Consider the following 15,254-nt stretch of genomic DNA (forward strand, 5'->3'; position numbering starts at 1 on the left):
TGGGAAAGACATGGCTTGGTAGTTCGGACTGGACTGTTCCCATGAGGCACAGGGTCAGAGCTGATTTGCATACAGCCAGTGTCTATCCCAGGGTGGTGTGGAGTGCAAAAAAACGATGGATTTAGGCCCAGATCCTTGTACTGGGGTGAATGTATGACATTGTTCTACATTCTGTCCATCAACTGTGTTTTTTGCAATTTTCACCCCGAGTGGGCTGGGTATGCTCAGACGTGAGTCCCAGGCTCTCCACACCACTGGAGTCAAGCTATCCAGGCTGAAGATGGCTGATAGCCAGAAACCGGTCCTTGGATGCTTGATTCCGGTCTGGGAAAGACATGGCTTGGTAGTTCGGACTGGACTGTTCCCATGAGGCACAGGGTCAGAGCTGATTTGCATACAGCCAGTGTCTAACCCAGGGTGGTGTCGAGTGCAAAAAAACGATGGATTTAGGCCCAGATCCTTGTACTGGGGTGAATGTATGACATTGTTCTACATTCTGTCCATCAACTGTGTTTTTTGCAATTTTCACCCCGAGTGGGCTGGGTATGCTCAGACGTGAGTCCCAGGCTCTCCACACCACTGGAGTCAAGCTATCCAGGCTGAAGATGGCTGATAGCCAGAAACCGGTCCTTGGATGCTTGATTCCGGTCTGGGAAAGACATGGCATGGTAGTTCGGACTGGACTGTTCCCATGAGGCACAGGGTCAGAGCTGATTTGCATACAGCCAGTGTCTAACCCAGGGTGGTGTGGAGTGCAAAAAAACGATGGATTTAGGCCCAGATCCTTGTACTGGGGTGAATGTATGACATTGTTCTACATTCTGTCCATCAACTGTGTTTTTTGCAATTTTCACCCCGAGTGGGCTGGGTATGCTCAGACGTGAGTCCCAGGCTCTCCACACCACTGGAGTCAAGCTATCCAGGCTGAAGATGGCTGATAGCCAGAAACCGGTCCTTGGATGCTTGATTCCGGTCTGGGAAAGACATGGCTTGGTAGTTCGGACTGGACTGTTCCCATGAGGCACAGGGTCAGAGCTGATTTGCATACAGCCAGTGTCTAACCCAGGGTGGTGCGGAGTGCAAAAAAACGATGGAATTAGGCCCAGATCCTTGTACTGGGGTGAATGTATGACATTGTTCTACATTCTGTCCATCAACTGTGTTTTTTGCAATTTTCACCCCGAGTGGGCTGGGTATGCTCAGACGTGAGTCCCAGGCTCTCCACACCACTGGAGTCAAGCTATCCGGGCTGAAGATGGCTGATAGCCAGAAACCGGTCCTTGGATGCTTGATTCCGGTCTGGGAAAGACATGGCTTGGTAGTTCGGACTGGACTGTTCCCATGAGGCACAGGGTCAGAGCTGATTTGCATACAGCCAGTGTCTAACCCAGGGTGGTGTGGAGTGCAAAAAAACGATGGATTTAGGCCCAGATCCTTGTACTGGGGTGAATGTATGACATTGTTCTACATTCTTTCCATCAACTGTGTTTTTTGCAATTTTCACCCCGAGTGGGCTGGGTATGCTCAGACGTGAGTCCCAGGCTCTCCACACCACTGGAGTCAAGCTATCCAGGCTGAAGATGGCTGATAGCCAGAAACCGGTCCTTGGATGCTTGATTCCGGTCTGGGAAAGACATGGCTTGGTAGTTCGGACTGGACTGTTCCCATGAGGCACAGGGTCAGAGCTGATTTGCATACAGCCAGTGTCTAACCCAGGGTGGTGTGGAGTGCAAAAAAACGATGGATTTAGGCCCAGATCCTTGTACTGGGGTGAATGTATGACATTGTTCTACATTCTGTCCATCAACTGTGTTTTTTGCAATTTTCACCCCGAGTGGGCTGGGTATGCTCAGACGTGAGTCCCAGGCTCTCCACACCACTGGAGTCAAGCTATCCAGGCTGAAGATGGCTGATAGCCAGAAACCGGTCCTTGGATGCTTGATTCCGGTCTGGGAAAGACATGGCTTGGTAGTTCGGACTGGACTGTTCCCATGAGGCACAGGGTCAGAGCTGATTTGCATACAGCCAGTGTCTAACCCAGGGTGGTGTGGAGTGCAAAAAAATGATGGATTTAGGCCCAGATCCTTGTACTGGGGTGAATGTATGACATTGTTCTACATTCTGTCCATCAACTGTGTTTTTTGCAATTTTCACCCCGAGTGGGCTGGGTATGCTCAGACGTGAGTCCCAGGCTCTCCACACCACTGGAGTCAAGCTATCCAGGCTGAAGATGGCTGAAAGCCAGAAACCGGTCCTTGGATGCTTGATTCCGGTCTGGGAAAGACATGGCTTGGTAGTTCGGACTGGACTGTTCCCATGAGGCACAGGGTCAGAGCTGATTTGCATACAGCCAGTGTCTAACCAAGGGTGGTGTGGAGTGAAAAAAAACGATGGATTTAGGCCCAGATCCTTGTACTGGGGTGAATGTATGACATTGTTCTACATTCTGTCCATCAACTGTGTTTTTTGCAATTTTCACCCCGAGTGGGCTGGGTATGCTCAGACGTGAGTCCCAGGCTCTCCACACTACTGGAGTCAAGCTATCCAGGCTGAAGATGGCTGATAGCCAGAAACCGGTCCTTGGATGCTTGATTCCGGTCTGGGAAAGACATGGCTTGGTAGTTCGGACTGGACTGTTCCCATGAGGCACAGGGTCAGAGCTGATTTGCATACAGCCAGTGTCTAACCCAGGGTGGTGTGGAGTGCAAAAAAACGATGGATTTAGGCCCAGATCCTTGTACTGGGGTGAATGTATGACATTGTTCTACATTCTGTCCATCAACTGTGTTGTTTGCAATTTTCACCCCGAGTGGGCTGGGTATGCTCAGACGTGAGTCCCAGGCTCTCCACACCACTGGAGTCAAGCTATCCGGGCTGAAGATGGCTGATAGCCAGAAACCGGTCCTTGGATGCTTGATTCCGGTCTGGGAAAGAAATGGCTTGGTAGTTCGGACTGGACTGTTCCCATGAGGCACAGAGTCAGAGCTGATTTGCATACAGCCAGTGTCTAACCCAGGGTGGTGTGGAGTGCAAAAAAATGATGGATTTAGGCCCAGATGCTTGTACTGGGGTGAATGTATGACATTGTTCTACATTCTGTCCATCAACTGTGTTTTTTGCAATTTTCACCCCGAGTGGGCTGGGTATGCTCAGACGTGAGTCCCAGGCTCTCCACACCACTGGAGTCAAGCTATCCAGGCTGAAGATGGCTGATAGCCAGAAACCGGTCCTTGGATGCTTGATTCCGGTCTGGGAAAGACATGGCTTGGTAGTTCGGACTGGACTGTTCCCATGAGGCACAGGGTCAGAGCTGATTTGCATACAGCCAGTGTCTAACCCAGGGTGGTGTGGAGTGCAAAAAAACGATGGATTTAGGCCCAGATCCTTGTACTGGGGTGAATGTATGACATTGTTCTACATTCTGTCCATCAACTGTGTTTTTTGCAATTTTCACCCCGAGTGGGCTGGGTATGCTCAGACGTGAGTCCCAGGCTCTCCACACCACTGGAGTCAAGCTATCCAGGCTGAAGATGGCTGATAGCCAGAAACCGGTCCTTGGATGCTTGATTCCGGTCTGGGAAAGACATGGCTTGGTAGTTCGGACTGGACTGTTCCCATGAGGCACAGGGTCAGAGCTGATTTGCATACAGCCAGTGTCTAACCCAGGGTGGTGTGGAGTGCAAAAAAACCGATGGATTGAGGCCCAGATCCTTGTACTGGGGTGAATGTATGACATTGTTCTACATTCTGTCCATCAACTGTGTTTTTTGCAATTTTCACCCCGAGTGGGCTGGGTATGCTCAGACGTGATTCCCAGGCTCTCCACACCACTGGAGTCAGGCTATCCAGGCTGAAGATGGCTGATATCCAGAAACCGGTCCTTGGATGCTTGATTCCGGTCTGGGAAAGACATGGCTTGGTAGTTCGGACTGGACTGTTCCCATGAGGCACAGGGTCAGAGCTGATTTGCATACAGCCAGTGTCTAACCCAGGGTGGCGTGGAGTGCAAAAAAATGATGGATTTAGGCCCAGATCCTTGTACTGGGGTGAATGTATGACATTGTTCTACATTCTGTACATCAACTGTGTTTTTTGCAATTTTCACCCTGAGTGGGCTGGGTATGCTCAGACGTGAGTCCCAAGCTCTCCACACCACTGGAGTCAAGCTATCCAGGCTGAAGATGGCTGATAGCCAGAAACCGGTCCTTGGATGCTTGATTCCGGTCTGGGAAAGACATGGCTTGGTAGTTCGGACTGGACTGTTCCCATGAGGCACAGGGTCAGAGCTGATTTGCATACAGCCAGTGTCTAACCCAGGGTGGTGTGGAGTGCAAAAAAACGATGGAATTAGGCCCAGATCCTTGTACTGGGGTGAATGTATGACATTGTTCTACATTCTGTCCATCAGCTGTGTTTTTTGCAATTTTCACCCCGAGTGGGCTGGGTATGCTCAGACGTGAGTCCCAGGCTCTCCACACCACTGGAGTCAAGCTATCTGGGCTGAAGATGGCTGATAGCCAGAAACCGGTCCTTGGATGCTTGATTCCGGTCTGAGGAAAGACATGGCTTGGTAGTTCGGACTGGACTGTTCCCATGAGGCACAGGGTCAGAGCTGATTTGCATACAGCCAGTGTCTAACCCAGGGTGGTGTGGAGTGCAAAAAAACGATGGATTTAGGCCCAGATCCTTGTACTGGGGTGAATGTATGACATTGTTCTACATTCTGTCCACCAACTGTGTTTTTTGCAATTTTCACCCCGAGTGGGCTGGGTATGCTCAGACGTGAGTCCCAGGCTCTCCACACCACTGGAGTCAAGCTATCCAGGCTGAAGATGGCTGAAAGCCAGAAACCGGTCCTTGGATGCTTGATTCCGGTCTGGGAAAGACATGGCTTGGTAGTTCGGACTGGACTGTTCCCATGAGGCACAGGGTCAGAGCTGATTTGCATACAGCCAGTGTCTAACCCAGGGTGGTGTGGAGTGCAAAAAAATGATGGATTTAGGCCCAGATCCTTGTACTGGGGTGAATGTATGACATTGTTCTACATTCTGTCCATCAACTGTGTTTTTTGCAATTTTCACCCCGAGTGGGCTGGGTATGCTCAGACGTGAGTCCCAGGCTCTCCACACCACTGGAGTCAAGCTATCCAGGCTGAAGATGGCTGATAGCCAGAAACCGGTCCTTGGATGCTTGATTCCGGTCTGGGAAAGACATGGCTTGGTAGTTCGGACTGGACTGTTCCCATGAGGCACAGGGTCAGAGCTGATTTGCATACAGCCAGTGTCTAACCCAGGGTGGTGTGGAGTGCAAAAAAAACGATGGATTTAGGCCCATATCCTTGTACTGGGGTGAATGTATGACATTGTTCTACATTCTGTCCATCAACTGTGTTTTTTGCAATTTTCACCCCGAGTGGGCTGGGTATGCTCAGACGTGAGTCCCAGGCTCTCCACACCACTGGAGTCAAGCTATCCAGGCTGAAGATGGCTGATAGCCAGAAACCGGTCCTTGGATGCTTGATTCCGGTCTGGGAAAGACATGGCTTGGTAGTTCGGACTGGACTGTTCCCATGAGGCACAGGGTCAGAGCTGATTTGCATACAGCCAGTGTCTAACCCAGGGTGGTGTGGAGTGCAAAAAAACGATGGATTTAGGCCCAGATCCTTGTACTGGGGTGAATGTATGACATTGTTCTACATTCTGTCCATCAACTGTGTTTTTTGCAATTTTCACCCCGAGTGGGCTGGATATGCTCAGACGTGAGTCCCAGGCTCTCCACACCACTGGAGTCAAGCTATCCAGGCTGAAGATGGCTGATAGCCAGAAACCGGTCCTTGGATGCTTGATTCCGGTCTGGGAAAGACATGGCATGGTAGTTCGGACTGGACTGTTCCCATGAGGCACAGGGTCAGAGCTGATTTGCATACAGCCAGTGTCTAACCCAGGGTGGTGTGGAGTGCAAAAAAACGATGGATTTAGGCCCAGATCCTTGTACTGGGGTGAATGTATGACATTGTTCTACATTCTGTCCATCAACTGTGTTTTTTGCAATTTTCACCCCGAGTGGGCTGGGTATGCTCAGACGTGAGTCCCAGGCTCTCCTCACCACTGGAGTCAAGCTATCCAGGCTGAAGATGGCTGATAGCCAGAAACCGGTCCTTGGATGCTTGATTCCGGTCTGGGAAAGACATGGCTTGGTAGTTCGGACTGGACTGTTCCCATGAGGCACAGGGTCAGAGCTGATTTGCACACAGCCAGTGTCTAACCCAGGGTGGTGTGGAGTGCAAAAAAACGATGGATTTAGGCCCAGATCCTTGTACTGGGGTGAATGTATGACATTGTTCTACATTCTGTCCATCAACTGTGTTTTTTGCAATTTTCACCCCGAGTGGGCTGGGTATGCTCAGACGTGAGTCCCAGGCTCTCCACACCACTGGAGTCAAGCTATCCAGGCTGAAGATCGCTGATAGCCAGAAACCGGTCCTTGGATGCTTGATTCCGGTCTGGGAAAGACATGGCTTGGTAGTTCGGACTGGACTGTTCCCATGAGGCACAGGGTCAGAGCTGATTTGCATACAGCCAGTGTCTAACCCAGGGTGGTGTGGAGTGCAAAAAACGATGGATTTAGGCCCAGATCCTTGTACTGGGGTGAATGTATGACATTGTTCTACATTCTGTCCATCAACTGTGTTTTTTGCAATTTTCACCCCGAGTGGGCTGGGTATGCTCAGACGTGAGTCCCAGGCTCTCCACACCACTGGAGTCAAGCTATCCAGGCTGAAGATGGCTGATAGCCAGAAACCGGTCCTTGGATGCTTGATTCCGGTCTGGGAAAGACATGGCTTGGTAGTTCGGACTGGACTGTTCCCATGAGGCACAGGGTCAGAGCTGATTTGCATACAGCCAGTGTCTAACCCAGGGTGGTGTGGAGTGCAAAAAAACGATGGATTTAGGCCCAGATCCTTGTACTGGGGTGAATGTATGACATTGTTCTACATTCTGTCCATCAACTGTGTTTTTTGCAATTTTCACCCCGAGTGGGCTGGGTATGCTCAGACGTGAGTCCCAGGCTCTCCACACCACTGGAGTCAAGCTATCCAGGCTGAAGATGGCTGATAGCCAGAAACCGGTCCTTGGATGCTTGATTCCGGTCTGGGAAAGACATGGCTTGGTAGTTCGGACTGGACTGTTCCCATGAGGCACAGGGTCAGAGCTGATTTGCATACAGCCAGTGTCTAGCCCAGGGTGGTGTGGAGTGCAAAAAAACGATGGATTTAGGCCCAGATCCTTGTACTGGGGTGAATGTATGACATTGTTCTACATTCTGTCCATCAACTGTGTTTTTTGCAATTTTCACCCCGAGTGGGCTGGGTATGCTCAGACGTGAGTCCCAGGCTCTCCACACCACTGGAGTCAAGCTATCCAGGCTGAAGATGGCTGATAGCCAGAAACCGGTCCTTGGATGCTTGATTCCGGTCTGGGAAAGACATGGCTTGGTAGTTCGGACTGGACTGTTCCCATGAGGCACAGGGTCAGAGCTGATTTGCATACAGCCAGTGTCTAACCCAGGGTGGTGTGGAGTGCAAAAAAACGATGGATTTAGGCCCAGATCCTTGTACTGGGGTGAATGTATGACATTGTTCTACATTCTGTCCATCAACTGTGTTTTTTGCAATTTTCACCCCGAGTGGGCTGGGTATGCTCAGACGTGAGTCCCAGGCTCTCCACACCACTGGAGTCAAGCTATCCGGGCTGAAGATGGCTGATAGCCAGAAACCGGTCCTTGGATGCTTGATTCCGGTCTGGGAAAGACATGGCTTGGTAGTTCGGACTGGACTGTTCCCATGAGGCACAGGGTCAGAGCTGATTTGTATACAGCCAGTGTCTAACCCGGGGTGGTGTGGAGTGCAAAAAAACGATGGATTTAGGCCCAGATCCTTGTACTGGGGTGAATGTATGACATTGTTCTACATTCTGTCCATCAACTGTGTTTTTTGCAATTTTCACCCCGAGTGGGCTGGGTATGCTCAGACGTGAGTCCCAGGCTCTCCACACCACTGGAGTCAAGCTATCGAGGCTGAAGATGGCTGATAGCCAGAAACCGGTCCTTGGATGCTTGATTCCGGTCTGGGAAAGACATGGCTTGGTAGTTCGGACTGGACTGTTCCCATGAGGCACAGGGTCAGAGCTGGTTTGCATACAGCCAGTGTCTAACACAGGGTGGTGTGGAGTGCAAAAAAACGATGGATTTAGGCCCAGATCCTTGTACTGGGGTGAATGTATGACATTGTTCTACATTCTGTCCATCAACTGTGTTTTTTGCAATTTTCACCCCGAGTGGGCTGGGTATGCTCAGACGTGAGTCCCAGGCTCTCCACACCACTGGAGTCAAGCTATCCGGGCTGAAGATGGCTGATAGCCAGAAACCGGTCCTTGGATGCTTGATTCCGGTCTGGGAAAGACATGGCTTGGTAGTTCGGACTGGACTGTTCCCATGAGGCACAGGTCAGAGCTGATTTGCATACAGCCAGTGTCTAACCCAGGGTGGTGTGGAGTGCAAAAAAACGATGGATTTAGGCCCAGATCCTTGTACTGGGGTGAATGTATGACATTGTTCTACATTCTGTCCACCAACTGTGTTTTTTGCAATTTTCACCCCGAGTGGGCTGGGTATGCTCAGACGTGAGTCCCAGGCTCTCCACACCACTGGAGTCAAGCTATCCAGGCTGAAGATGGCTGATAGCCAGAAACCGGTCCTTGGATGCTTGATTCCGGTCTGGGAAAGACATGGCTTGGTAGTTCGGACTGGACTGTTCCCATGAGGCACAGGGTCAGAGCTGATTTGCATACAGCCAGTGTCTAACCCAGGGTGGTGTGGAGTGCAAAAAAACGATGGAATTAGGCCCAGATCCTTGTACTGGGGTGAATGTATGACATTGTTCTACATTCTGTCCATCAACTGTGTTTTTTGCAATTTTCACCCCGAGTGGGCTGGGTATGCTCAGACGTGAGTCCCAGGCTCTCCACACCACTGGAGTCAAGCTATCCAGGCTGAAGATGGCTGATAGCCAGAAACCGGTCCTTGGATGCTTGATTCCGGTCTGGGAAAGACATGGCTTGGTAGTTCGGACTGGACTGTTCCCATGAGGCACAGGGTCAGAGCTGATTTGCATACAGCCAGTGTCTAACCCAGGGTGGTGTGGAGTGCAAAAAAATGATGGATTTAGGCCCAGATCCTTGTACTGGGGTGAATGTATGACATTGTTCTACATTCTGTCCATCAACTGTGTTTTTTGCAATTTTCACCCCGAGTGGGCTGGGTATGCTCAGACGTGAGTCCCAGGCTCTCCACACCACTGGAGTCAAGCTATCCAGGCTGAAGATGGCTGAAAGCCAGAAACCGGTCCTTGGATGCTTGATTCCGGTCTGGGAAAGACATGGCTTGGTAGTTCGGACTGGACTGTTCCCATGAGGCACAGGGTCAGAGCTGATTTGCATACAGCCAGTGTCTAACCAAGGGTGGTGTGGAGTGAAAAAAAACGATGGATTTAGGCCCAGATCCTTGTACTGGGGTGAATGTATGACATTGTTCTACATTCTGTCCATCAACTGTGTTTTTTGCAATTTTCACCCCGAGTGGGCTGGGTATGCTCAGACGTGAGTCCCAGGCTCTCCACACTACTGGAGTCAAGCTATCCAGGCTGAAGATGGCTGATAGCCAGAAACCGGTCCTTGGATGCTTGATTCCGGTCTGGGAAAGACATGGCTTGGTAGTTCGGACTGGACTGTTCCCATGAGGCACAGGGTCAGAGCTGATTTGCATACAGCCAGTGTCTAACCCAGGGTGGTGTGGAGTGCAAAAAAACGATGGATTTAGGCCCAGATCCTTGTACTGGGGTGAATGTATGACATTGTTCTACATTCTGTCCATCAACTGTGTTGTTTGCAATTTTCACCCCGAGTGGGCTGGGTATGCTCAGACGTGAGTCCCAGGCTCTCCACACCACTGGAGTCAAGCTATCCGGGCTGAAGATGGCTGATAGCCAGAAACCGGTCCTTGGATGCTTGATTCCGGTCTGGGAAAGAAATGGCTTGGTAGTTCGGACTGGACTGTTCCCATGAGGCACAGAGTCAGAGCTGATTTGCATACAGCCAGTGTCTAACCCAGGGTGGTGTGGAGTGCAAAAAAATGATGGATTTAGGCCCAGATGCTTGTACTGGGGTGAATGTATGACATTGTTCTACATTCTGTCCATCAACTGTGTTTTTTGCAATTTTCACCCCGAGTGGGCTGGGTATGCTCAGACGTGAGTCCCAGGCTCTCCACACCACTGGAGTCAAGCTATCCAGGCTGAAGATGGCTGATAGCCAGAAACCGGTCCTTGGATGCTTGATTCCGGTCTGGGAAAGACATGGCTTGGTAGTTCGGACTGGACTGTTCCCATGAGGCACAGGGTCAGAGCTGATTTGCATACAGCCAGTGTCTAACCCAGGGTGGTGTGGAGTGCAAAAAAACGATGGATTTAGGCCCAGATCCTTGTACTGGGGTGAATGTATGACATTGTTCTACATTCTGTCCATCAACTGTGTTTTTTGCAATTTTCACCCCGAGTGGGCTGGGTATGCTCAGACGTGAGTCCCAGGCTCTCCACACCACTGGAGTCAAGCTATCCAGGCTGAAGATGGCTGATAGCCAGAAACCGGTCCTTGGATGCTTGATTCCGGTCTGGGAAAGACATGGCTTGGTAGTTCGGACTGGACTGTTCCCATGAGGCACAGGGTCAGAGCTGATTTGCATACAGCCAGTGTCTAACCCAGGGTGGTGTGGAGTGCAAAAAAACCGATGGATTGAGGCCCAGATCCTTGTACTGGGGTGAATGTATGACATTGTTCTACATTCTGTCCATCAACTGTGTTTTTTGCAATTTTCACCCCGAGTGGGCTGGGTATGCTCAGACGTGATTCCCAGGCTCTCCACACCACTGGAGTCAGGCTATCCAGGCTGAAGATGGCTGATATCCAGAAACCGGTCCTTGGATGCTTGATTCCGGTCTGGGAAAGACATGGCTTGGTAGTTCGGACTGGACTGTTCCCATGAGGCACAGGGTCAGAGCTGATTTGCATACAGCCAGTGTCTAACCCAGGGTGGCGTGGAGTGCAAAAAAATGATGGATTTAGGCCCAGATCCTTGTACTGGGGTGAATGTATGACATTGTTCTACATTCTGTACATCAACTGTGTTTTTTGCAATTTTCACCCTGAGTGGGCTGGGTATGCTCAGACGTGAGTCCCAAGCTCTCCACACCACTGGAGTCAAGCTATCCAGGCTGAAGATGGCTGATAGCCAGAAACCGGTCCTTGGATGCTTGATTCCGGTCTGGGAAAGACATGGCTTGGTAGTTCGGACTGGACTGTTCCCATGAGGCACAGGGTCAGAGCTGATTTGCATACAGCCAGTGTCTAACCCAGGGTGGTGTGGAGTGCAAAAAAACGATGGAATTAGGCCCAGATCCTTGTACTGGGGTGAATGTATGACATTGTTCTACATTCTGTCCATCAGCTGTGTTTTTTGCAATTTTCACCCCGAGTGGGCTGGGTATGCTCAGACGTGAGTCCCAGGCTCTCCACACCACTGGAGTCAAGCTATCTGGGCTGAAGATGGCTGATAGCCAGAAACCGGTCCTTGGATGCTTGATTCCGGTCTGAGGAAAGACATGGCTTGGTAGTTCGGACTGGACTGTTCCCATGAGGCACAGGGTCAGAGCTGATTTGCATACAGCCAGTGTCTAACCCAGGGTGGTGTGGAGTGCAAAAAAACGATGGATTTAGGCCCAGATCCTTGTACTGGGGTGAATGTATGACATTGTTCTACATTCTGTCCACCAACTGTGTTTTTTGCAATTTTCACCCCGAGTGGGCTGGGTATGCTCAGACGTGAGTCCCAGGCTCTCCACACCACTGGAGTCAAGCTATCCAGGCTGAAGATGGCTGAAAGCCAGAAACCGGTCCTTGGATGCTTGATTCCGGTCTGGGAAAGACATGGCTTGGTAGTTCGGACTGGACTGTTCCCATGAGGCACAGGGTCAGAGCTGATTTGCATACAGCCAGTGTCTAACCCAGGGTGGTGTGGAGTGCAAAAAAATGATGGATTTAGGCCCAGATCCTTGTACTGGGGTGAATGTATGACATTGTTCTACATTCTGTCCATCAACTGTGTTTTTTGCAATTTTCACCCCGAGTGGGCTGGGTATGCTCAGACGTGAGTCCCAGGCTCTCCACACCACTGGAGTCAAGCTATCCAGGCTGAAGATGGCTGATAGCCAGAAACCGGTCCTTGGATGCTTGATTCCGGTCTGGGAAAGACATGGCTTGGTAGTTCGGACTGGACTGTTCCCATGAGGCACAGGGTCAGAGCTGATTTGCATACAGCCAGTGTCTAACCCAGGGTGGTGTGGAGTGCAAAAAAAACGATGGATTTAGGCCCATATCCTTGTACTGGGGTGAATGTATGACATTGTTCTACATTCTGTCCATCAACTGTGTTTTTTGCAATTTTCACCCCGAGTGGGCTGGGTATGCTCAGACGTGAGTCCCAGGCTCTCCACACCACTGGAGTCAAGCTATCCAGGCTGAAGATGGCTGATAGCCAGAAACCGGTCCTTGGATGCTTGATTCCGGTCTGGGAAAGACATGGCTTGGTAGTTCGGACTGGACTGTTCCCATGAGGCACAGGGTCAGAGCTGATTTGCATACAGCCAGTGTCTAACCCAGGGTGGTGTGGAGTGCAAAAAAACGATGGATTTAGGCCCAGATCCTTGTACTGGGGTGAATGTATGACATTGTTCTACATTCTGTCCATCAACTGTGTTTTTTGCAATTTTCACCCCGAGTGGGCTGGATATGCTCAGACGTGAGTCCCAGGCTCTCCACACCACTGGAGTCAAGCTATCCAGGCTGAAGATGGCTGATAGCCAGAAACCGGTCCTTGGATGCTTGATTCCGGTCTGGGAAAGACATGGCATGGTAGTTCGGACTGGACTGTTCCCATGAGGCACAGGGTCAGAGCTGATTTGCATACAGCCAGTGTCTAACCCAGGGTGGTGTGGAGTGCAAAAAAACGATGGATTTAGGCCCAGATCCTTGTACTGGGGTGAATGTATGACATTGTTCTACATTCTGTCCATCAACTGTGTTTTTTGCAATTTTCACCCCGAGTGGGCTGGGTATGCTCAGACGTGAGTCCCAGGCTCTCCTCACCACTGGAGTCAAGCTATCCAGGCTGAAGATGGCTGATAGCCAGAAACCGGTCCTTGGATGCTTGATTCCGGTCTGGGAAAGACATGGCTTGGTAGTTCGGACTGGACTGTTCCCATGAGGCACAGGGTCAGAGCTGATTTGCACACAGCCAGTGTCTAACCCAGGGTGGTGTGGAGTGCAAAAAAACGATGGATTTAGGCCCAGATCCTTGTACTGGGGTGAATGTATGACATTGTTCTACATTCTGTCCATCAACTGTGTTTTTTGCAATTTTCACCCCGAGTGGGCTGGGTATGCTCAGACGTGAGTCCCAGGCTCTCCACACCACTGGAGTCAAGCTATCCAGGCTGAAGATCGCTGATAGCCAGAAACCGGTCCTTGGATGCTTGATTCCGGTCTGGGAAAGACATGGCTTGGTAGTTCGGACTGGACTGTTCCCATGAGGCACAGGGTCAGAGCTGATTTGCATACAGCCAGTGTCTAACCCAGGGTGGTGTGGAGTGCAAAAAACGATGGATTTAGGCCCAGATCCTTGTACTGGGGTGAATGTATGACATTGTTCTACATTCTGTCCATCAACTGTGTTTTTTGCAATTTTCACCCCGAGTGGGCTGGGTATGCTCAGACGTGAGTCCCAGGCTCTCCACACCACTGGAGTCAAGCTATCCAGGCTGAAGATGGCTGATAGCCAGAAACCGGTCCTTGGATGCTTGATTCCGGTCTGGGAAAGACATGGCTTGGTAGTTCGGACTGGACTGTTCCCATGAGGCACAGGGTCAGAGCTGATTTGCATACAGCCAGTGTCTAACCCAGGGTGGTGTGGAGTGCAAAAAAACGATGGATTTAGGCCCAGATCCTTGTACTGGGGTGAATGTATGACATTGTTCTACATTCTGTCCATCAACTGTGTTTTTTGCAATTTTCACCCCGAGTGGGCTGGGTATGCTCAGACGTGAGTCCCAGGCTCTCCACACCACTGGAGTCAAGCTATCCAGGCTGAAGATGGCTGATAGCCAGAAACCGGTCCTTGGATGCTTGATTCCGGTCTGGGAAAGACATGGCTTGGTAGTTCGGACTGGACTGTTCCCATGAGGCACAGGGTCAGAGCTGATTTGCATACAGCCAGTGTCTAGCCCAGGGTGGTGTGGAGTGCAAAAAAACGATGGATTTAGGCCCAGATCCTTGTACTGGGGTGAATGTATGACATTGTTCTACATTCTGTCCATCAACTGTGTTTTTTGCAATTTTCACCCCGAGTGGGCTGGGTATGCTCAGACGTGAGTCCCAGGCTCTCCACACCACTGGAGTCAAGCTATCCAGGCTGAAGATGGCTGATAGCCAGAAACCGGTCCTTGGATGCTTGATTCCGGTCTGGGAAAGACATGGCTTGGTAGTTCGGACTGGACTGTTCCCATGAGGCACAGGGTCAGAGCTGATTTGCATACAGCCAGTGTCTAACCCAGGGTGGTGTGGAGTGCAAAAAAACGATGGATTTAGGCCCAGATCCTTGTACTGGGGTGAATGTATGACATTGTTCTACATTCTGTCCATCAACTGTGTTTTTTGCAATTTTCACCCCGAGTGGGCTGGGTATGCTCAGACGTGAGTCCCAGGCTCTCCACACCACTGGAGTCAAGCTATCCGGGCTGAAGATGGCTGATAGCCAGAAACCGGTCCTTGGATGCTTGATTCCGGTCTGGGAAAGACATGGCTTGGTAGTTCGGACTGGACTGTTCCCATGAGGCACAGGGTCAGAGCTGATTTGTATACAGCCAGTGTCTAACCCGGGGTGGTGTGGAGTGCAAAAAAACGATGGATTTAGGCCCAGATCCTTGTACTGGGGTGAATGTATGACATTGTTCTACATTCTGTCCATCAACTGTGTTTTTTGCAATTTTCACCCCGAGTGGGCTGGGTATGCTCAGACGTGAGTCCCAGGCTCTCCACACCACTGGAGTCAAGCTATCGAGGCTGAAGATGGCTGATAGCCAGAAACCG

Source organism: Lissotriton helveticus, chromosome 8 (assembly GCF_964261635.1).
Source record: "Lissotriton helveticus chromosome 8, aLisHel1.1, whole genome shotgun sequence".
In the NCBI taxonomy this organism is placed as follows: domain Eukaryota; kingdom Metazoa; phylum Chordata; class Amphibia; order Caudata; family Salamandridae; genus Lissotriton; species Lissotriton helveticus.